Source organism: Prionailurus viverrinus, chromosome E1, assembly GCF_022837055.1.
Source record: "Prionailurus viverrinus isolate Anna chromosome E1, UM_Priviv_1.0, whole genome shotgun sequence".
Classification (NCBI taxonomy): Eukaryota; Metazoa; Chordata; class Mammalia; order Carnivora; family Felidae; genus Prionailurus; species Prionailurus viverrinus.
Genome location: NC_062574.1, coordinates 31,871,506 through 31,896,520, shown reverse-complemented (window position 1 = coordinate 31,896,520; position 25,015 = coordinate 31,871,506).

Sequence of the window (25,015 nt, the reverse complement as noted above, 5' to 3'; positions counted from 1 at the left end):
TCTATGCAAGAGTTAAGTTTGCAGGACAAATATCTTGGCTGTAGTTTAAGGAAAGAAAAGCACTTCCAAAGAGAGGAGGTCAAAAGCACTGGCTTAGCCGTAGAAGAACATAGGAGGAAGATGATGCTGGCATACAATTGACAAGAACAATTCAGCTAAAATTATTAAAGAATTTCTATAAAAGCCGAGTATAGGCTAGCACAGAAGTATACAGCCTGGGAGATTCAGATATAAGGGGAGTCCTCACCTACCAGCAGATTCTTCTCTACGGGCTTTCATGGTGTGTTCATGAGAAAGATCAGGGACAGGGCAGAAAACCAGAGAAATAACTTTCTATGGTTCAATGGCTTAAGTGTGGAAGATGTGAGAGACCAACACTGCAGAAAAGCCACGTAAATCCCACATGAACTTTTCTCCCCTTAGGACAAACAGTTTCAAAACCTTGAGTGGATGAGGGAAAGATAGCAAACTCTGCCATTCCCAAGGCACACACCCATTGCAACTATGGAAAAGTAAAGAAAAGAGAGAAAGAGAGAGGGGAGAGGAGAGGGAGAAACAAAGATAGGAGGAAATCACCTTTCTTTTTCCCTCTTAGGAAAGACCAGTTAATCATCCTGGGCACAGACCATTAAGAATCTTTTACCTCCATCCACATCATTGCAAATGGCAAGATTTCATTCTTCTATATGGCTGAGTAATATTTCATGGAGTGAGAGTATTATGCTAAATGAAATAAGTCAGAGAAAGACAAATACTAAATGATTTCATTCATATATGGAATTTAAGAAACAAAACAAATGAGCAAAAGGAAAAGAGAGAGAGAGAGAGAGAGAGAGAACGAAGCAAACCAAGAAACAGACTCTTAACTATAGAGAACAAACTGATGGTTACCAGAGAGGGGGGATGAGGGGTTGGGTGAAATAGGTGATGGGGATTAAAGAGGGCACTTTTTGTAATGAGTACCTGGTGTTGAATCACTATATTGTACACCTGACACTAACATTACACTGTACATTAACTGACTGGGATTTAAATAAAAACTTAAGAATAAGGAGTCTCTTACCAGAATAAGAAAAGGATCACTGGGAAACAGGGACATAGGGGCTAAGGTAAATCTTGGCCCGCAAAAGTATAACACACCTCCACCACTGCCGTCCAGTACAGTTGTGTTACAGTTAACAAGTAGCTAGTTACCGAGTAGCTGGTAACAGAACTGTAATGTTATAGGGTGGAAGAAAGTGGAGAGAGATATTCTCAGAGGCACGGGCATAGAGGAAGCCTGAAAGTTGAGGATGCAGCAAAAATGTGGAGAAAAATCTTCTGACCAACCATTCCACACTGGAAGCACAGGGTGAGGATAGAGGAATTTGAAATGGTATGCTGGGGTTAATCAATAGCAACAATAAAACCCAAACCTAGCTCAGCTCCTGGCTACACTGACTTAGTCCCCCACAATCCTCCAAAAACAGCCCTGCGAAATGTAGCCAGTAAAAGAAAGACACCTGATACAAGGGAACAAAAATCACATTTGCAGAAAACAGAGAAAATTAATGAAATCAAAGCTATTCCTTTCTAAAAAAAAAAAAGTGTTTGTTTTTTTTTTTAGAGTGAGACAGAGAGTGCAAGCAGGGGAGAGGGGCAGAGGGAGGGTGAGAGAGAATCTCAAGCAGGCTCCGCACTCAGTGAGGAGCCTGAGGTAGGGCTGGATCCCATGACCCTGGGATCATGGCCTGAGCCAAAAGCAAGAGTAGGATGCTCAACTGACAGAGCCACCCAGGTGCCCCAAAAGCTATTCCTTTTTTTTTATCAATAAAATTTAAAAATAACTTGAAAACAAAACACCTTCCAATCAGTCTGATTAAGAAACAAAAAAGCAGACAAATATTATCATCATTACATAAGAGCACCATTATAGATACTACAGAGATTACAAGAAAAGTAAGGGAATGTTATAAACATCTTCAGGTCGGAAAGTCCAACAATATAGATAAAACGGGCAAATTTGTTGAAAGATACAAATTGCCAGGTTTCACTCAAAAAGAAATGAATAATTTAGATAACCTAAGCCTATAAAACTTCTTGATGAAAATCTTTGTAACCTTGGGTTAGATTTCTTGCATATGAAGCCAAAAGCATAATTTGCAAAACAAACAAATTAGCAGTTGAACTTCAACAAAACTAAAATGCTCTGCTCTTCAAAAGACATTATTAAGAGGATGAAAAGACAAGTCACAGAATGAGAAGAAAATATTTTCAAGTCACATATCTGATACCATTCCATTTATATAGCATTTTGAAAAAGGCAGAATCAGAGCAACAGAGAAGAGATTACTTATTGTCAGAAGCTTGAAGTGAAGAAAGGATTTGACCTCTTCTTTAGGTTTATTGTGGGGTGTTTGTTACACAATTCTATGCATTTACCAAACTCACAGGAGGGTACACCAAAGAAGGTGAATTTTACTGTTAATATAAATTATACCTAGATAAAACCAAGTAAAAACAAAAAGAATTATCATTTGTGCTGCAGAGATATACAAAGCAGAACAAGGTTCCTGTTATTTTAGGGTGCAAATAGTACTGGGGAAGACAGACAACAGGAAAATGCATAAATCCATAACATGTCATTTGACTGACTGATATACCTCCGTTTGGCTGAGTTTATACTCAGTTTATACTAATGAGTGTGATAAGAAAGAAACAGGGCAGGCTAAAACAGTATGCTTCTCAAATTCGTTCATGTAATGACAAATAATAACACTTAGTATCTAAACAGTACACTGAATTAAATGTTTCTAGGGTTGTTCCTAGTCAGAGGTAATTCATGGCAGCTTGGAGGCAGGAAGATAAAGTCTCCCCAGGCATTGTCTGCCCGTCCCGTGAGGTAAGGGGATCAATATTTGGCAACTGTGACAATTCATGGCACCCAGACTGGAAAATCCTAAGAAAAAGGCAAAAATTGGAAGCTGGCTTCTATTTTAGATAGGTGCCCCGGTGAAACGTCTGGAAACATAACGTTTGAATAAAGACCTAAATGAAATAAGCAAGTCTTAAAAAAAAAAAAAATCTGGGGGATGATTGTCCCATAGAAAGAAAGAACAATTAAAAAAGAACCCGTTCCCAAGAAAGTAACTTTGGCAAGTCAGAGAAAGAGTAAGAACTCTGGAGCTGGAGAGGCATGAGCAATGGGAATTTTGACAGAAGTTAGAAGGTGAGGTCAGAGAGGTGGTCAGGAGCCAGATCACTGTGATCTCAGACATGACAGTAAGATATCTGGAGTTTATTTATGTATAATATTAAACCATTAGAGTGTTTTGAGCAATGGGGTAATATGATCTTATTTATAGTTTTAAAAGATCAATATGACTTTGGGGTCAAAACTGTTTGGGGCCAGAGGTACAAGCAAAGAGATGCTTAGGTGGCTAGAATATTAGCCAGGTGAAAGATGCAAAAAGTTAATTCATGTCTTAGCTGGGAAATGGGTAACAACTGGTCAGATTAGGGAAAGGATCTAAAAATGCCCTGATGAATTAGATGTGAGCATGAGAGGAGAAATGGCATTAAATGCTTCCTAGATTTTTGGTTTGAACAACTGAGTAAATGGTGATACTATTTAGTGAAATGGGGAAGATTAGGGAAAAGCATGTTGGGACATTTGTATATGTTAATTTGATGTGCCTATTGGATATTCATGTGGTGATGTGAAATAGACAGCTGGAAACGGAAAATATATATTTGGAAGTCATCAGTATGTAGATACGTGTTTGCTCATGTATTTAAACCATAGGAATAAATGAGATCATCCATGTAAGGAAATATAAAGGAAAGTCAGAGAGAGCAAGAGATACTTAAAATGAGTAGAAAGTGAGATAAGGGAAAGCACCAGATAAACTTGGTGTCCTAGGAGTCAAATGAACAGAAATGTTTCCAAAAAGATGAAGTGACCAATGACATAAACTGTCTCTTCTTCATTTTCACAACATCAAGTCCTGGCTAATGTAAAAAACAGCTACCTGCAAAACGATGCACTGCAAGTAAGACATCCATCCTGAGGAATCTACGATATGCAATAGTAAAGTCAAGATTAAGACTATTACTCATTTCAAAGACTCAGATATTGGGTGTATTACATCTGAAGCTTTAGAGGATTCGGTAGAAAAGTGTCAGATATTGGAATCTGTTGGCCCCTGTTTTGCATCCTTCAGTATGGGGAAGAGAAGTTAGCACTACTGAATGCAGGCAGAGAAGAGCAGGAGAACCATTCTGCTCACTTTTCAGACTGTAGTCTGCCAGTGATCCCAGACTAGCAAGCGCCAGAGAATCATGAGCCTATTAAGTTGCATGAGTCATATTCTCTTCTATCCTAAATAAATCTGGTGCTCAGAAATCCAGATACCAAGAGAGTCAGAGGAATTGGCAAAATGGATCTCAGCAGACGTCCAGCAAGCATCTGCTGCCAGGCAGAGGTAATAACGCCTCGCTGCAAACTGCACTGATAGAATTGGCCACAGCCTAGGGGCAGACAGCAGATTAGTTCTGTGTCAGTATCCCAATCAAGGCAGAAGCAGAGGCTGAGGCAAAGGGAAAAGCTCATAAGCCAAGTCCATAAGGGTATATAGGTAAGTTCCCAGAGCCTGTTACTGTTTCGAAGAGTGAATGAAATCAATCAAGAGAGTCGGGATAAAAGGTATGGTTAAGCAACATTTTGTAATGTGTCATCTCCCAACTGAACCTCACACAATGAAAGCATCCCACATTTAAGTTGGGTTTGAGAGGTTTAGACTGCCAGGAAACCTCAAATATGCCCAAAAAAATGCATAAAATTGATATCCACCAGCCCAAGGCAATCCCCAGACGTTTCTATGCTCATCAAAGTAACTGGGCTGATGAATCCATAAAGCATGCTCTGGAGATGTTCTGTAATATGGCAGCTACTAACCACTGTAGCTATTACATTTAAATTTATTAACATGTAAAATATTAAAGACTTTTTTTCTCAGTCACACTAGTCTCATTTCAAGTGTACATGTAGTGAGTGGCTAACAGTCTGGTTAGTTCCAAAGAACATTCTAACATTCCTATCTGTTGGACAGTACAGCCATAGGAAATAAATTACCAAATATACTGATGCGTGAAGACAATGGGAGACAGCACACAAAGTTCCCAGCCCAGGAGGCAGGATCTGGAATAGCCATACTGACTCACCAAACAATCCACTGCAGAGACAGCAAAGGTTGTCAGCCGCGTGCCATAATCTTGGACCTTCTAGCTCCAACACTTAACAACACTATCCCAAAGCAGTGGAATATCATACATGTTATGGAGGGGTGACTGTTACAAGTTATTTTCCCTTTCCCTCTTTTTATAATTAGGAGATCATTTCTTTTTTTTTTTAATGTTCTTCACTATTAAATTATTTGGGAGGTAATGCAAAGTCAGAAACAAAGGATAACAATGTATAATTCTAATATAGGAAAAGAACAAAGAACTGACAACAAGAATTTAATCTACCACAGAGAATGTAGGAAGACAAAAGGAGCAAGGAGTCTTACTGAGCCTTATTACATCACCAAAACAAGGAAAAAGGGAATTCTACACCCTCCATTAATTGCAGGGCTACCACCAGAGTTTTCTGATAAGTAGACCATAGTGAGTCAGCACTTGAATGGGTCCAGCCATCAGAGGAAGCAAATTCAAATAGAACCAATACCTAGAAAGATAGGTCTCATGGAGAAAACAGCAACTAGAAAACACACACATACACACATACACACACACACATACACACACACACACATGAAAAGAAAGTAAGCAAAACAAAACACAAAGAATAGAAAATACAAGATCATTTATAGAGATTCAGTCAGAGCATGAAGTAAATTTCTGGAAACATATAGTTATATACTTATAATTTAAAATACAATTGATGAGGGGCGCCTGGGTAGCTCAGTCAATTGAACATCCGACTCTGGATTTTGGCTCAGGTCATGATCCCAGGGTTGTGGGATTGAGGCTTGTGTCAGGTTCCACACAGAGCATGGAGTCTGCTTAATATTCTCTCTCTCAGTCTCTGCCCGTCTCCCCTGCTTATGCTGTCTCTCTCTAAACACACACTAAAATAAAATAAAATAAAATAAAATAAAATAAATGATAAAATAAATGATAAAAATAAAATATTCACTATTAAAACGTGAGTTAGGGGGCGCCTGGGTGGCTCAGCCTGTTAGGTGTCCGGCTTTGGCTCAGGTCATGATCTCACAGTTTGTAAGTTCGAGCCCCGCATCAGGCTCTGTGCTGACAGCTCGGAGCCTAGAGCCTGCTTCGGATTCTGTGTCTCCTTTTCTCTCTGCTCCTCCCCCACTTGCACTCTGCTCTCTCTGTCTCTCAAAAATGAATAAATGCTAAAAAAAATTAAAATAAAAAAAATGAGTTAGTGGCCTAGAAGAGAAAGTAGAAGAAATATCTCAAAGAAGAGAGCATAAGTTAAAAAATAATGGAAATAATACAGAAAAAGAATCAGATATTTGGCTGCATTTGAAGAAAGCCTCATTGACCAAAAACAAAATAAAACAAACAAAAAGTATTACAGAAGAAGAAAAAGGAATAGACGGACAAAAGAATATTATCAAACATACACAGGAAGGAAATTTCTCCAAGTTGAAGAAGGACATGAATCTACAGCTTTAAAGGATATACCAAATTCCAAGAAGGTTTGATGAAAGGATGAAACCTATCTATACACATATTTTGGTAAAAGTCCTGAATTCCAAGAACAATAATAATAAAACTAATGGTTTTCAGAAGAAAAGTACAAAATAGTTACAAAGAAAAAATAAGTAGTTCTAGTATCATAATTTTGCAAATAAAAATGTGTAAAAAGATATTTTTTTAACTTTTTATTTATTTATTTTGAGAGAAAGAGCAAGCAGGGAAGGGACAGAGAAAGGGAGAGAGAGAGAATCCCAAGCAGACTGTGTGCTATCAGTGTGAAGCCCAATGTGGAGTTCGAAATCATGAACCATGAGATCATTACCTGAGCCAAAACCAAGAGTCCAACGTTTAACCAACTGAGCCACCCAGGTGCCCCTAAAAAGATGTTTTTTTAAAAAAAGAAAATCCTACTCAGTAATTATTTTGGTCTATGGAGGTCAACTTTCTGTGCACTTTTTACATCTAAGATTTTTTTTTCTGTTCCTCTTGAGATCTAGTTTGGTTGGGTATAATATAGTTGGCTATAATAGAGTATAATATGTAACTTTAGTTATATTATAACTAATATAATTCTAGGTCCAATTATTTTTCTTACAACTTTAAAAGTTTTATCTCCAATGTTTTCTAGTTTATATTTTACTTAAAATGCGACATAAAGAGTGATGTCACCAAGACAGTGAAGGAGATCCTAGCCACCATTCCCCCACAAAGAACAACAATTTGCTCTCCACAAACAAAAATAGCTCTGGGAGAGCACAGAAGTCCACTTAAGAAACTTCAGCTTTTTAAGAGCAAAACACTTATAAATAACTGCACAAAAATGGGCAGGAAGGACAGCTCCTTTTGCCTGCATCATCCCATCCCCCAGGCAGGTGTGCTTAGTGCCAAGACAGAAATTACCCTCATTGGGAAAAGGAGAATGGAGTGAGTGACCAGCTTCTTCAGCTTTCTGGGGCACTGCCCAGAGGATCTGTCTCACTTTTATGTGACCTGGAGACCAGCTGCAATGTCTGGAGACTGACAGAGACAAGGAAGAAAGGGAGAGACCACCAGTATCAGCGATGTAGTGGAATGACCATGGTTCCCAGTAGCTTGCTCTGCAGAGGACGCCAGCAGCCTTTGCCACTCAGGATTCCAACAGCCCTTGTGGATGCTGTGGACTTCCACAATTCACATCACTGAGGACCTTGTAGAATGCAGTGGACTGCTCTTCAGGGAACCCCAGGAGCTTTTGCCATTCAGGAAACCAATGGTCAGCAAAGCTACTGCAGACTTCCTGCAGATTTCACCACTGAGAACCCCATAAGGTTTTTTTTTTGCATTCACAGATTTCAGCTGCCTAAATGAGTACCCCTTTACCCCCCAAACAAACACTGCCTCCAAGAGCTACTCTAGCCAGTGCTGCCATGGACACCCTGGGCCCTGGGATTCATGTCAGCAGCCATCCCCTGACTACACAAGTACTTGATGTTACTCCAGGCCTCTATGGCCAACTCCCACTGCCATGCATGCATCTGCAGCTAGCCCCTGCAACCACATGAGTGCACACCAATAGCCCAGTGCCCCACAGCTGCTCAAGTACCCAGGGCCAGCCTCACTTCCTGCCATTGGCCTTCTTAACTGCCAGGTGTGCCTGTAGCTATTTTTTGCAGCAGTACACTTGTATGCCACCAGGCCCAGCTCCTGTCACCAAACCTCCACTGCCATGCACACATTTGTGTCTAGTTCCACAGCCACATAAGTTTATGCTGATAGCCAATGTGCTCATAGCTGCTCTTACACCAGGACCTGGTCCCAAGCACTGTCACAGGACTATACCACCATACATGCCTGCAGCTAGCTCCTGCCATCTCACAAGTGCACACCAATAGCCTGGGGCTCCCCAGCTTCTCATGTGCCCGCATGTGGCCCTGACACCCACCACTGGCCCTGGTACTCCGCACTGTGCAAGTGCATGCAGCCAGCCCATGCCACCATATGGGTACCTGTAGCCAGCACCCATAGTTAAGTGTATACACACCACCAGCTCCAGCTACCAGTGCCACCTGCCCCATTCCTTCGCCACTGGAACTGGAGGTGACATTCCAGTGGGCCTCGATAACCCTTGCAGGCACCATGGACCGGCTGCAACTCTCACTACTAAAAATCACATAGTTATCAATGTCATGGACCCTAGTTACCTAAGCCAACAAGATACTATGTCCCCTCAAACCCAAAGTCAACATTTACCCCACACATGGCACCCCACACCACTAGACCTGAGGCAACACCAGACTCCAGTGTTCCCCTTCCCACAGGTTAAGGTCTTTTCTTACCAAAGCCAATCCATAAAATCTCAAAGAGGTGACTGTTTCATCAAATGTGCAGGCAACTACACAAAGGTATAGGGATAATGAAGAATCAAGGAAAGATGACAACACCAAAGGAACATAACAAACTTCCAGTAACTAACCCCAAGCAAATGGAGATCCATGAATTGCCTCACAAAGATTCAAAACAATTGATCAAAAATAGCTCAGGGAGAGGCTGTCATTCAAAATAGGAGAGATAAAAAGTTTCCCAGACAAACAAAGACTAAAGGAGTTCATGACCATTAAACCAGCCCTGCAAGAAATTTTAAGGGGGAATCTCTGAGGGGAGAAAAGATGAAACAAAACAAAAAAGATGAAAAGCAACAGACTAGAAAGAACCAGAGAACACCACCAGAAACTCCAACTCTACAGGCAACATAATGGCAATAAATTCATATCTTTCAGTACTCACGCTAAATGTCAATGGACTAAATGCTCCAATCAAAAGACAGAGCGTAAGAGAATGGATAAGACAACAAGATCTTTCTATGTGTTGTTTACAAGAAACCCATTTTAGACCTAAAGATACCTTCAGTTTGAAAGTAAGGGGACAGAGAACCATCTACCACGCTAATGGTCACCAAAAGAAAGCTGGAGTAGCCATACTTATATCAGACAATCTAGATTTTAAAATAAAGACTGTAATGAGATGAAGAGAGCATTATATCATAATTAAGGGGTCTATCCACCAAGAAGATCTAACAATTGTAAACATTTATGCTCCAAACATGAGAGTATCCAAATATATAAATCAATTAATCACAAACATACAGAAATACATTGATAATAATGCCATAATTAATAGGGGACTTCAACACCCCACTTACAGGAATGGAAAGATCATCTAAATAGAAAATCAACAAGGAAAAAATGGCTTTGAATGACACACTGGACCAGATGGACTTAACAGATATATTCAGAACATTTCATCCTAAAGCAGCAGAATACACATTCTTTTTGAGTGCACATGGAACATTCTCCAGAATAGATCACATACTGGGACACAAATCAGCCCTCAACAAGTACAAAAAGATTGAGATCATACCGTGCATATTTTCAGACCACAATGCTATGAAACTCGAAATCAACCACAAGAAAAAATTTGGAAAGACCACAAATAGTTGGAGACTTAAGAACATCCTACTAAAGAATGAATGGGCTAACCAAGAAGTTAAAGAGGAAATTAAAACGTACATGGAAGCCAAAGGAAATGATAACACCACAGCCCAAAACCTCTGGGATTCAGCAAAGGCAGTCATAAGAGGGAAGTATATAGCAATCCAGGCCTTCCTAAAGAAGGAAAAAGGTCTCAGATGCACAACCTAACCTCACACCTTAAAAAGCTGGAAAAAGAACAGCAAATAAAACCCCAAACTAGCAGAATATAGGAAATAATAAAGATTAGAACAGAAATCAATGCTATAGAAACCAAAACCAAACCAACGAACCAACCAACCAACCAACCAAACAAACAAACAAAACAGTAGAACAGAACAATGAAACCAGGAGCTGGTTCTTTGAAAGAATTAACAAAATTGATAAATCCCTAGCCAGTGTGATCAAAACAAACAGGAAAGGACCCAAATAAATAAAATCAAAAATGAAAGAAGAGAGATCACAACCAACAGTACAGAAATACAAACAATAATAAGAGAATATTATGAGCAATTATATCCCAATAAATTGGGCAATCTGGAAGAAATGGGCAAGTTCCTAGAAACACAGAAACTACCAACTGTAACAAGAAGAAAGAAAATTTGAACAGACCCATAACCAGTAAAGAAATCAAATTAGTAATCAAAAATCTCCCAAAAAACAAGAGTCCAGGGCCAAATGGCTTTCTAGGGGAAATCCTAGACTTCAAGATGTATTACAAAGCTGTGATCATCAAGACAGTAGGGTACTGGCACAACAGACACTCAGATCAATGGAACATAAAAGAGAACCCTGAAATGGACCCACAAATGTATGGCCTACTCATCTTTGACAAAGCAGGAAAGAATATCCAATGGAATAAAGACAGTCTCTTCAGCAAATGGTGTTGGGAAAACTGAACAGCAACATGCAGAAAATGAACCTGGACCACTTTCTTATACCATACACAAAAATAAACTCAAAATGGATGAAAGACCTAAATGTAAGACAGGAAGTCATCAAAATCATAGAGGAGAAAGTAGGCAAAAACCTCTTTGACCTTGGCTGCAGCAACTTCTTACTCAACACATCTTTGGAGGCAAGGGAAACAAAAACAAAAATGAACTACTGGGATCTCGTCAAAATAAAAAGCTTCTGCACAGTGAAGGAAACAATCAGCAAAACTAGGAGGCAACCAACAGAATGGGAGAAGATATTTGCAAATGACATATCAGATAAAGGATTAGTATCCAAAATCTATAAAGAACTTATCAAACTCAATACCCCAAAAATAAATAATCCGGTGAAGAAATGGCCAAAATCCATAGACACTTCTCCAAAGAAGCCATCCAGATCGCCAACCTACACAAGAAAAAATGCTCAACATCACTCATCATCAGGGAAATACAAATCAAAACCACAATGAGATACCACCTCACACCAGTCATTATGGCTAACATTAACGACTCAGGCAACAACAGATGTTGGCAAGGATACAGAGAAAGAGGATCTCTTTTGCATTGCTGGTAGGAATGCAAACTGGTGCAGCCACTCTGGAAAACAGTATGAAGATTCCTCAAAAAATTAAAAATAGAACTACCCTATGACCCAGCAATTGCACTGCTAAGTATTTGTCTAAGGGATACAGGTGTGCTGTTTTGAAGGGGCACATGCACACCAGTGTTTATAGCAAGTGCTATCGACAATAGCCAAAGCATGGAAAGATACCAAATGTCCATCAACTAATGAATAGATAAAGAAAATGTGGAGTATTACTCAGCTGTAAAAAGAATGAGAATTTGCCATTTGCAACTATGTGGATGGAACTAGAGGGTATTATGCTAAGTTAAATTAGTCAGGGAAAGACAAATATATGACTCACTCATATGATGAATTTAAGACACAAAATAGATAAGCATAAGGGAAGGGAAGCAAAAATAATATAAAATCAAGGAGGGGGACAAAACATAAGAGACTCTTAAATACAGAGAACAAACTGAGGGTTCCTGGAGGGGTTGTGGGTGGGGGGATGGGCTAAATGGATAAGGGTCATTAAGGAAGACACTTGTTAGGATGAGCACTGGGAGTTATACATAGGGGATGAATCACTGAAATCTACTCCTAAAATCATTACTTCCCTATATGCTATATTGGAGGGGAGGTGAGTAGGGGGGGATGGGTTAAACAAGTGATGGGTATTAAGGAGGGTACTTGTGATCAGCACCAGGTATGGTATGTAACTGATGAATCACTAAATTCTACACCTGAAACTAATATTGTACTGCATGTTAACTAGCTGAAATTTAAATAAAAATTGGGAAAAAATGTTGAGGGAAATAAGCAAAGAGATGATGATCATGAGGTAAGTTTTAGAAAAAATAAAATGGAGAAGCAACAAATACATAATTGGTGTATTTTATGAAAAAAGTAAAAACCACCATGAAACCAAATCAATATTTGAGGGAAAAAAATGTGACATGACTCGAGACTTAAATCTTCATATTGAGACTCACAATATGAGGCTAAATTAAATACAGACACCTATACAGGATAAATTAATTTAACTGAAGTTATATGTCAGGCTTGAAAGCTTAAAGGAATTACCACAAAGTTCCTTTGATTCCGCATTATCGCTGAATCCCACTCAGTTTCTTCTGCAAGGTGAATTCCTAAAACAGGAAGAGCTGAGGTTTCTCAATAATCACTGTGATGTGACAATGTGACATGCTACCTTGTTATTACAGAGGTCAAGAGAAGAGACACTTCATGCTACGCAAATTAGGCAAAAGTGATTTTTTTCTTAAAATCTTATGTTTTTCTTCTTTTGAATTATTCCACCCTCATGTGAAAGCAATTTTCTTACCAAATTTTGAACTCATTTATTTGTCTGTTTTTAATTTAGACATAAACCAAAGGCCATATGTTTTTATGGCTTTTCTGACACATTTATTGCTCACCACTAAAGAAAAAACATAGCTCCATGAATTTTATATTTCACACGAATGTACTCTTTAATTCAAACTATTGCTTTTAAATTTTTGAGCAATGTTATAAATAAAAAGTTTATAATAAGGGATGCTACACTGAAGATACAGTAATTTATTTAGGCTTTATTAAACAAAAATTGATTTATGCTAAGGCTCTGTGGTTTTGACAACTGTAGTTAGAAACTGCGCTGGAGTCATCCTTATCATTTAAGCCAATTTCCAGGAGTTTTTTTTTTTTTTTTTTTTTGGTTTTTGTTTTTAATAGCTTTATCTATCTATCTATCTATCTGTCTATTTGGAAAACCACAACACTCAATTCAATGCCTCATCCTATCAGACAGGCATGCCCTGGTTAGGATACTAATGTGGATCAATGAAAGAAAAGTAAAAGATTGAAAGATTTTAATTGATCACATCAAGGTCCAAGTATCTTTGCTATAAAGTCAATTGAAGCTGAACTAGAAATTCAATATTATGTTTCACTTAAAAGTTGACTGAATTAAAGTGATGAGGAGCTTAATGAGTTACTAAGTGAAAATGTCAACAAATCAGTTATGGCAAATTTAACTTTGGTAAAGCCAAAGAGACAAAGCTACGAGACAAAGGTAATAATTCTGAGTCAAGAAGTGTTGCTTCAAAAGCACTGTCATGGTGACAATCAGATCGTGTATATCCGCAATGTGCCTTTTTAGCAACTGTCCTTCATCTTATCTCCCTAACTCCAGTCTCCCTCCCCTTATCTTCTAAATTCTGTGATTAGTAGTGAACATAAGGGAATATGTGGTGAGCTAATGCTTATTGTTGTTGAATTTTTAAGAAATATTTGGCAAACTTTGATGGTTTCCTACAGTAGAGAGGTTGTCTTTCCTTAATAAAAGGTCAAATGCTTTAGAGTTTACTTTTCTCTTTCTTACATATACTAGAAATTAAGTCCCAGACTGACTACCTTCCTTACCTAGACGAGTAATTGAAAACTTCAAACTTGGATGTTTTGGCCAGGTTTCTCTCATGGTTTGTAACACAGATGCTGACGTGTCCAAGAACAACCAGTGTTATAGGACATTACGACAGAATAACGAAACTATTCTTCCTTCTTAAGAGTTAACAAAATATAACAAGATCTGTACATCCGAAAGAAAATTCACTTTATTTTATTATTTGTTGTAAAGTTGTTTTATTTTATTTATTTTGAGAGAGACAGAGATAGCATGAGTGTGGGAGGGGCAGAGAGAGGGAGACAGACAGAATCCCAGGCAGGCTCTGCGTTGTCAGCACACAGCCTGATGCAGGGCTTGAACTCACAAATCATGAGATCATGACATGAGCCAAAACCAAGAGTTGTATGCTTAATTGGCTGAGCCACCCTGCCCCCTAAAATCACTTTAAAGGAAGAAAAAATGAAAAATCTCTGTCTCAAAGCTTATTTGTTTGGAATTTATACTGCCTTGATTTCCAAGTTTGTATTTTGAGAATTGAAATAAAATCATTCCATGGTGTTCTAAACGAAATAAGAAACTTGTAGCTGCACATCATTATTGAACTAATTTATTATGATTTAATTAAGAGAGTTATGGTTTGATGCCACATTTGTCCCACAGTTTCTGCTTTGAGCAAGGAAAAAGTGGGTTACACCGTTTCAATTCTCACCCAAACACTAGACCAGTTGCTTATATACCCATACAGAACTTGACTGTGCTCTGAGGACAGAATTGGAATGTGTTCGCACTACATTGCAAAATGATACTTACAATTTGAGATTCGAGGCCATTCAGATATTTCAAAGAAATCCAACCTTACATGGAGAACTGAAACCGTGTACGTGATATCTGAAGACCGTTTAGTATTTTATTTGATGTAAAATAAATGGAAATGTTAAAATTAATAAAAACAAAAATTTTGGCTGGTCCCAGTCTCTTGATGTCCTAAAACTTTAGACACACTTGTCTCAAATGGAAAAAAAATATATATATATATGTATATATATACACACACACATGTTGTGTGTGTGTGTGTGTGTGTGTGTGTAGTTGCAAATCTTAGCCTACGTCTGAGATAGCTCTAATTTTAGCAAGATATGGTACAATCATGTGTATGTGGACATCATCCAGAGAAATTATACTTCATAGTCTAAACCTGTATACTTTCTCTAGGTCAGCAATTTCACAAATGCCCTTAATGTAAGAGAGGACTATTACAATGAAGATGGACTCATCCATAGACATTACTGTGTACATTCACCTAACATACAGAATGTACTGAGTTCCATATGGTGGTGACAATGGAGAAACAGAAGTACTTGTAGTCTAAATAGGACACAGAAAGAGACATTTGAGTAATAGATTCAAGTATAAAACTCTATTGTATTCAGCTTAAAGTTAAGATCAATAGTTATTTGGATTACTAGTCGAGGGACACATATACTCAGTCTCCAATTAATTCTAAATGTACAAAAATGTTTATTATAATACTTTAAATACCTAAGCATGTCAGCCTATAGCACACTTCAGCCTTTTATGGCCTGGAATCTTAGGCATCCTCTTTTATCACCAAGAGAAACATGACTGAGGCAATTGTCTGGTCATACATATGTAGTTCACTCACTACACAGTGAGGCAATTAGTAGGCCAGCAGCAGTCCTGCTGACTGAGAAGACCAGCATCTCAAGCATATGAGTATTTTGTACTAAGGAAGGAATATTTTTAATTATCATATTAATTTATTTCATATATTCTCCCCAGATTTGTTCAATCTAAGTTACCAATGGTCATTCTCAATGGTGCAATGGTGGTAAACATTTCTGCATTAAATAGGAAAGAATGGATAATCTAGACATATTTATATTTATCTACAGAATTTTAAAATCTTTAGAATTATAGATATAGCAATTCAATCTTATTTTTATTGATTCATAGTTGAATTAACTTGGAAATTTTGGATTAAAAGAAGTTCTATATAACATGGACTGACAACATTCTAGAAAATAGAAATGTAATACCTTTGGGAGCAAGGTGGCTATAAATCATTCATAAAATTGAAAATTCTTAATTTAATATTCTTTAAAATTCTAAACAAAACATTAGTATTTTACACCCTGTAAAGTATGAAATTCTCTGCTTATTCTCAAGGTCACCTTATGTTAGAAACACAAATAATGTAGATGGGCTAGCCTAGCATTTCTCAAAGTACGTTCTATGTCCCTTGTGGTACTCTGAAAAAATATCCAGTGGCTAATATGTTTGAGAAACTTCACATAATATACTTCTCTGTGTTGCACGTTTATATAATAGGAGACATATCGAAAGAATGGCAAATTTTGTAATGAGGAAATCTATGAAATACAGCATGATTATTTAAAAGACCATGGGCTCTGGAACTAAATTGAATGGTTTGGAAACCTAGCAGTGCTTCTTAGTTTTGTGAACTTGAGAACGTTACTTATCTCTCTGTGTCAGTTTTCTAAAATAAAGATTATAATAACGCCAACTTCAAACAATATTCTTGTGAGAATTTAAATTAGTTAATATATACGGGCGCCTGGGTGGCTCAGTTGGTTAAGCATCCAACTCTTTGTTTCAGCTCAGGTCATGATCTCATGGTTCATGGGTTCAAGGCCCACATCAGGCTCTGTGCTGACAGCATGGAGCCTGCTTGGGATTCTGTCTCCCTCTCTCTCTGCCCCTCCACTGCTCGCTCTCTGTCTCTCTCTCAAAAATAAATAAATAAACATTAAAAAGTTTAAATTCGTTTATATATATATAAACACATGTCTGGCACATCATAAATATTGCAGAACATTTTAGTTTGTATTTTTCCAATTTAACTGGCCACCTGTATGTATGTGTATGTGTGTGTGTCTGCACCTCTTTTTTTTTTTTTTTTGCACATTTTAATAGCCCAAAGAATATGGCCTTGTCTAAGATCGAAAATTTTAAAGAAAGAAGAACAACACTCACAGAAGCCCAGTCTCATTTACCGGGGTTCATTGGGAGTATTTGACAGGTGGTATGAGAACTTGGGTTTCCCTCATCCCTGTCCAGCCTTGATGCATGGTGGCTTTCCACTTTTCAGCTAGGTGTCTTCTAGACTAAAGCACCATTCCCTATAGACAGCTGGTTGGTCTTTAACGAGTTCATTTTCTTCAAATGTCAAAATTCCATTATTTTTGAGATTTAGGGCAATATCATGAAGTTTCAGAAAGCGTTCAAAATCCTCCCCAAAGTTGTCTTGATAAATTGACCATATTGTTTAGTAATGGGGGGAAAAAGTTGTATGTATAAACTTTGTAAAAAAAAATCTAATCTTTAACTTACAAATGCTTTTGGAGGGAAAAGAAATCCAAGTTTTCTCCGTGAATAACAAAAATATAGAAGGATCATTGAAGTAATGGCTTTCTTTTTTTAATTTGTATTTCTTTCTTTCTTTTTTTTTTTTTGATGTTTCCTCAAAGTCTCACTGCTTTCTTTTCTTTTTGATATTGTAACTGCTTCTAGTGTACCTGAGAATCAGGCTTCAAATAAAGCTGCAGCTTTGAATGGAAACAAAGGAAGTTGTTGCCCTGGCAACGGGAACCACATAAAGTCCCCACACATCACTTCCATCTTGTGCAATTCCCTACTAATTCCTAAGTTTGCACCTAGATAGCATGGACAATGAAGCTCTGCCCTTGGACTCTTTCAGTAAGAGAATTCATTGAAATTCTCATTAAAAGTAAGCGGTTTCACGTGGGAACATAGTGGCATACCTCAGATGTCTATTATAAATACGAAAAATGTAGATTTGTACAAATGAATCACATTTGGCCATATGGCCAATTCTAGGTAAACATCTGTTCCTTGTTTTTTGTTTTGTTTTGTTTTTTTTAATGCAAACCCTGTTTGGGGAACCTCACACTTTAGGCTGTAAGGAAGGAAATTTGTGAAACTGGAAAACCCACCATATGTCTTCCACTTTTAAGCATCCTTTTTTGACTTTAGCTCTTAAACTTGCTCACTTAGGGCATGTGATGAAAAAAAAATCATCTTCAGAAGGAAAATGAAAGAATTAATACAAATTCTGATTCCTTCCATGATATAGGAACTTGCATTATCACTTAAATTTGAAGAAGTGGAAATTCTGAAATTCAGCCAAGCCCCTCACTCCACAATCAATTGTATGCCATTGACTAGAGTCAATTCATTCACTGCATTAGAGGTTTAAAACTAATAGGAGCACGCCTCTTATGTTCACTGCATTAGAGGTTTAAAACAATGCAGTATAGGGCCACTGCCCTTAGGAAGATTTAAGTCCAAGTGGGAGATGAGGTAAGCTGTAAACATGAAGAACATTAAATATTGCAGGACCTTACAGGTACCCATCTATGAATGGTTTGAGTTTCATTGACACAACTCTAGAGAATCATCCTTTCTTTAGCCCACTGCATCAATATCACCCTTTCACTTCAGCCTCTCAAGCAACGTTCTAATCAATTCCTTCTTCTCTCATCTTCTTTTTCCCTCACCTGCAGACCCTTCCTCTTATTTTCATAAATTAGCATAGGATTGTGTTCCTGCTGCGTACTAGATATGCTAGGTTCTGGGGACAAAAAAAAAAGGGGTGGGTGGGATTTATAATCCACTAGGCAAAGCAGACATTAAAATGTCAATCATCACAAATAGTTATTACACAAATAGTTTACCCATTACCATGCAGAGCAGCCACACTGAATTACTGGCATTTATAAAATGAGTCATTCTTCTTTCTATGCGCTTTGGAAACCTTGATCCCTTGAGTATCTGGAATGCTCAATCCCACTTGTCCAACTGGGAGTCTCTTATTCTTTCTTTATTTTCATAACAGACTGTAACTACCATCCCCAGCCTCTAAAATATCTCCTTAATTTCCAAGTCAAACATTGGAACTCCTTTTCCTACATACTTATGTTTACCAAGCATATTCCTAAATGATAGCTTTTTTCATGGAGTATTAAAATTCCTTATAATTTTAGCACACTTTTAAATTGTGAGTTCTCTAACTACAATTAATATAATTTTCATCCTTCAGTAGACACTTGATAAATACCAATGGCTTAATGAATGAGTGAAGGAAAAGTATGGTCAAAATTCAATATATGAGAATGGAAGCTTGAACTCCAGAGAATAAAGACATGCTCTATATAACAAAGTTGTTAATGCATGCTGGTGGTTGCATCATAACATTATTTTGAGGGTTTTAGCCAAAGAGCATGCAAATGGATATAAATAAAATCCCCATTCCAACTCCTGTTCCCTTCCTAATCTACTTAAGATCCCATTGCTACACATTAGGCTTGGCCTGTGGGTCAGTGAGGAAACAAATTTTTTATTCTTCCAAGGAAATCAAGGAGTCTTTTTCTTCAAATGAAAGCTGTGTTATGAAACTATTTGTTAGCATGAATTGAATTCAAAGGTAAAATAAATTTATTAATGGTTGATTTTCACATAGCCCAGTTAATACTGTCACTTTAATCTAGTTTTAATGGAAATTATAAGGTTTGCTACACTGCAGCCCATGGATTCTGATAAGAGAGGGGGGAAAAAACCTCACTATGAATTGTATCAGCCTCTTGCAGTTAAGAATATGAGAGATGGTGATAGGACAGAGGAGATGAACAGAAACAGAGGAAATATGAGTCAGAGTAGAAGCTGAATGTGCAGAACATGCAGACTTTAGCAACAGCACTCAAACATATTTAGCCTTTGCCATGGAATCACTAATAAAAACTGACCTCCAAAGTCTAAACGTCCTCTACTCCTCCACACCTGCCCAAACCCTTGAGACATGTTAAAACAGCCTCCCACATTTCTCCTATAATTAGGGACTCCGATCTGACCTTTCCTTTCTCTTTGGTAGCTTTCCCCTCTGTTAATGTTCAGTCAGCCTTTATTTAGTGGTGTATTAGTTCCCTAGGGTTGCTGTAACAAATTACAAACTGGGTGGGTTAAAACAACAGAAATTTATTCTCTCAGTTCTGGGGGTCGAAAGCCCAGAATCAAAGCATTGGCAAGGGCCATGCTCACTCCCATGCTTCTAGAGAAAATCTGTTCATTGCCTCTTCTCAGTTCTGGTGGTTCCAGGTGTGTCTTTGTTTATGGCCACATCCATTCAATCTCTGCCTCTGTGGTCACATTGCCTCCTCCTCTTTATCAGCACTGCCTCTGCCTCTTTCTTAGGAAGACACATGTGGTTGCATTGAGGGTCCATCTAGATAATCCAGGATAATCTTCTCAAAACCCTCAACTTAATAGCATCTTTTGCCATATAAGGTAATATTCACTCTTTTGCCATATAAGGTAATGTTTACAGGTTCTGGGGATTAGGACATGAATGCGTCTTTTTTGGGGAGCCACCATCCAACCCTTTACACTTGGACAGGTTGCTAGGGTGAAAGAAGCTGCGTAGGTGACAGTCACTTCCATCAGAGCACATAGCAAGCATATATACTTTGGGTCACCATGTGGGCTCACCCCACACACTGAAAAGAAGTTTATGGTTTATGAGCCACAATACTAGACATCAGCCATAATAGCTCTCTTTTCTCACCGGTCCCTTGGAAGCTTGAATGGACACTGAATGTTGTATCAGGTGAGAAATTAAAACTGACTCAAACGATCTTTGGTGTTGAGTGTCCCTTCCTTGCTTCGACACCCCCCCAAAACCACTGCTATCTGTATATTTGCTGGGTGTTGTGTATCTGTCTCGCCACTTATAGCTTCTTCAGGGTAGGAAATCACATCTTCTTCATATTTATTTAACTAACACCTCACCTAGCACCTAGTCCATTGGCTGATTTTTAGTAAGTGTGTGTTGAACTAAACTGAACTAATTCCTAGTTAGCAAGACATCTAGACTTTTGAGAAAAGTGTGGCCATTGTGAGAAGAACATTAGAGAATCCTTTGTCCTTTTTTCTCCACAATATGAAAGTATCTTTTTTCTCTTCCTACGATATACATGGCATTAGAGATAGTCTTATCTTTGGGGGTTGTTCTGTTGATTGCTTTTCCTTATTTCTGGTTGAGACAGTGATCACCAATCATTCTTCAATCACGTGTGATGTTGTGTGTCTCTTTCTTATCAAACACAATCACAAAAATTGCCAAGGAATCTGTTGATTTTGTGATTTTAAATATCCTGGGCAATTTTCCTTACATCACTTGGAAGAGTTTCCCTCTTGAATGCTTGTATTGTGAAGTGAAGCAAAGAAGAAACTAGAGAAATGGACAGTCCTGCTACCCTTGTGACCAGCCACATGGCAAATGCCTACGGTTCCTTCAAAAGAGAGCAAGGTTTGGGCAGAGGAAAGGACACCAACTTCCAAAGCAGGGAAAGAAATGTCAAGGCCATTTAAATAGTATACCATTTCCCTATATAAAGAATAACATACTTTTATCGAAGTGGTTTATCCCTTTATATATGTATATATGCTTATACTGCTAATTATTTTAGTGTGCTATTAGGCTCAGCCATATAATTGGATATATTTAATTCAAAGGGAACTAAACAAACAAAACAGCAGGAATTGGAAGTTATTCTTGCTAAAATCAGAATTTAGAGCCCCTGGGTACCTTGAAAATATATAATTAGCATTCAGAATAATTTCACAATTTTTTTGATTTGTGTTTTGTAAAACATGAAGCACTGTATTTAGATTTGGGCTTCAAAATAAAAAAGTACACGGACATGCATGTATTCATTTATTCAATATAACATTAGGAAATTGCTGTGTAGTCATGAGTGCTGCCTTAGAATGACCCTGCCCCCAACAAAAATGCTGTCAATAGATAAGACTGATGAAAAGCCTGAAGCCCCTTGGCTATCCAACATCTCATTTTATTGCTACACAAAACTGCAATCATTTGATCACATTGGGAGTCTGGAAAAGTTCTATTAGGTAATGACATGCATTTTCATGAAGTTTCCCTCATCAATCTCCTTGATTCAATTCTGTATCACGTGGCATTGAGGGACCCTCTCTCATGCTTTTCTTACCTACCTGGTAAGACAAGGCTTAAGTGGAATAGTGGGTTTGGAGAGGAGAAAGGAAAAAAAGATAAAAAAGGAACAGGCAAGAATTTGGAAGCTAAAAGAGAACAGAAGGGAATACAAAGCTGAATTCACGTGACAACAGTAGAACTAGGGATTTGCCCAGGAAGAAAAAAAAAAACAGTAAGTGCTTGTTTCAAAGAAGACAAAGATGGTATAATTGAAATATGCAGACAAATTCTGGTTTAAAACCAGCTGACAAGAGACTGATGGGGTAACTTGAACTAGGAGGCAACCCATGAATCCAGTGGGCAGCCTGAGCAAAACAAATACTGACAAAAACGTGTTTATTTGGGAAACTTCCTTGGAGCACATGTGTATTGCTGTCCATGACCCCCAAATCACAAACCAGCTGTCACCAGTTCCCAGAAATTCATAACATGTACTATATACCATTAACAGCAGGATGAGACTCAAAGTCTCCCTGCGTATTTCTAAACCTTCTGCTTCATTCACCACTTCCTCTGCCCCAATACCAGAAATTTCACCATTGCAAATCCCTTGTTACCAAACACAAATGATTCTTTTAATCTTCCTCTAACAGGGGAGCTAGTCTAATTTAACTGTTTCTTCTCTGAGACTGACCTTTCACTGTCTCCACACCAACAAAAGGCTTTTTGGCTTTGCTCTTCAAATAAATCACCCTGAAAGGAGTTGATAAGGAAACGTTATTATGATTTTTTAAGGGGTACTCCTTCACTCCTCGGTTAGGGTAATTTTCAATGATGCTTTTATTATGCTGACCTTTGCTAAAGAAATTGTCAGCAATTTAGCTAAATATTTTAATAGTGGTGAGTATAGAATACAATATTTCTTCTGGAAAACTGCTGCTTTTGGAGACCTGAGGCTATTTCAAATACCTCTGACTATCTCAAATGTGCAAGGCCCAAGGAAGCGGATTGAAATACAGTCAAGTTCGACAGAGTATTCAGTTCCCTTTCATTTAGAAACAGGATTCTAGCAGATCCATAAATGATTTTCAATGACACCAGAGTGAAATTTGCATATGATCAACCCAGTAAATCCTAATACTTGATGACATTTTCACTAAGTATTTGACAGTTTGCCCTCTAGTTAATAGTTGGACATTGGCAACATGAAATGCACTTTGTTAAAAAAAAATACTGTAAAAGCCAAGGCAATGACAGATTGTGAAACATTTTAAGGTATTGAGAAAAGCAAGAAAAAGAGTGTTTTATCTCAAAAAAAAAAGAAAAAAGTTGCCCCGGGAATAGATTAACCACACAACAAGTTGGAATTGGCTCTAAGTTCTACCCAGTTTTGAGCCAGTTTTGTAGAAACTTTAAATGCTCAAGTCTCCTCTCCTCTACCTTTTTTAAAATCTGATTTTGAAGAGAACGGATGATGGATCTTAAGAGGAAATATATTGCTTTTTCATATTGTACTTGGACCAATGAATCTGAAAACTCCTGGATATCTGTGAAATAGTTGGGTTGACCTTGCAGGTAGATTAAAAAATATCCATCAGCAGACAAATATGCTTCCATAATATTACCAGTTTCAAAACCAAATTGAGGATGATACAGGGAATATTATTAGCTAAGAAATACTGGAAGTCATTACTGAAGCTTGGGTTCAACCTTTTCTCTTTCCATCATCATCACACATGTGAACATTTTCTTATTGCCATTTTGTGAACCATTCTCCTGATTCACCAGACTTGCCCTGTTTCTTCCCTCTTTCCCCTTGAAAAAAAAAGCTACAGATTTTTGCATGAACACTAAGATTCTTAAATGCCAATAAACATAATTTGGGTCATTGTAATATAAACTACCACAGCAACTGCAGTTCAGTACATCAAATAGCCCTATTTGCCTTGATGCATGATGTTGAGCTAATGGGTAGCATGGTCATAGGCAACTCTTCTTGGTCGTAACACATTACTTACTTCATTTCCTGGTAGAATGGGATGACTTAATTTGAAAAAAAAAATAAATGGTTCTATAGCAGACATTTTAACAACTTCTCTTTTAAGGTTCAGTAGCAATTAAAAGCAAATGAAAATAAAACACTTGTTTACAAAATGCAAATAAGCTCTAAGTCTCCAATACTGTGTAACAGTTAATGCGGGATAAATTTTGCCTTCTCAGAGTCAACTTTTTGCATTTCCAGTTCTCTAACCTGTTAGTTAATATAGCTCTCCTGGTCCTGAGAACTCACAGGAGGAATTTTGGTCACAGGAAATCTCAAAAATTTTGCACATGCATAAAACATAATTCTCCCAGTAGCATAAACAGCCCTCTACAGAGAGAGGGAGAGAGACACACACACACTTGGGTTGTGTTCAACATTTGACAGATTTCGTCACTTTGCTAAGCAATATCAAATGGCACTTCCAGCTAAGTTTTCACCAATATAAACTCCTGGTTGCAGTGGACTTATTCAGAATATTTTGAAGATGAATTTTCATACTGTCTTACAACATGTAAAATACTTTCTTCTCCCACCCCCCAAAAAGATACCATAGGACATTCACTTTTGTAAAACTCCTTATCTATATTCTATATGTTTGTTTTTGTGTTCTGGTTTTGGTATTGACAAGAAAGGATGGGCATCTGAATAACGAAATCTGTATGATTATCTTAGATAAAAGGGTAGCAAAAGAAATAAGTCTGGCAAGATTACTATTGCCACTATACACACTTTCCTAAAATATAGCAATCTATTTATGACCTGAGTTTCCATCAGTCTTTTCCAGTTATCTTTATTGAATAGAGCATGGTATTAATGAATTCAGGTTACCAGTTGTGTTTGAC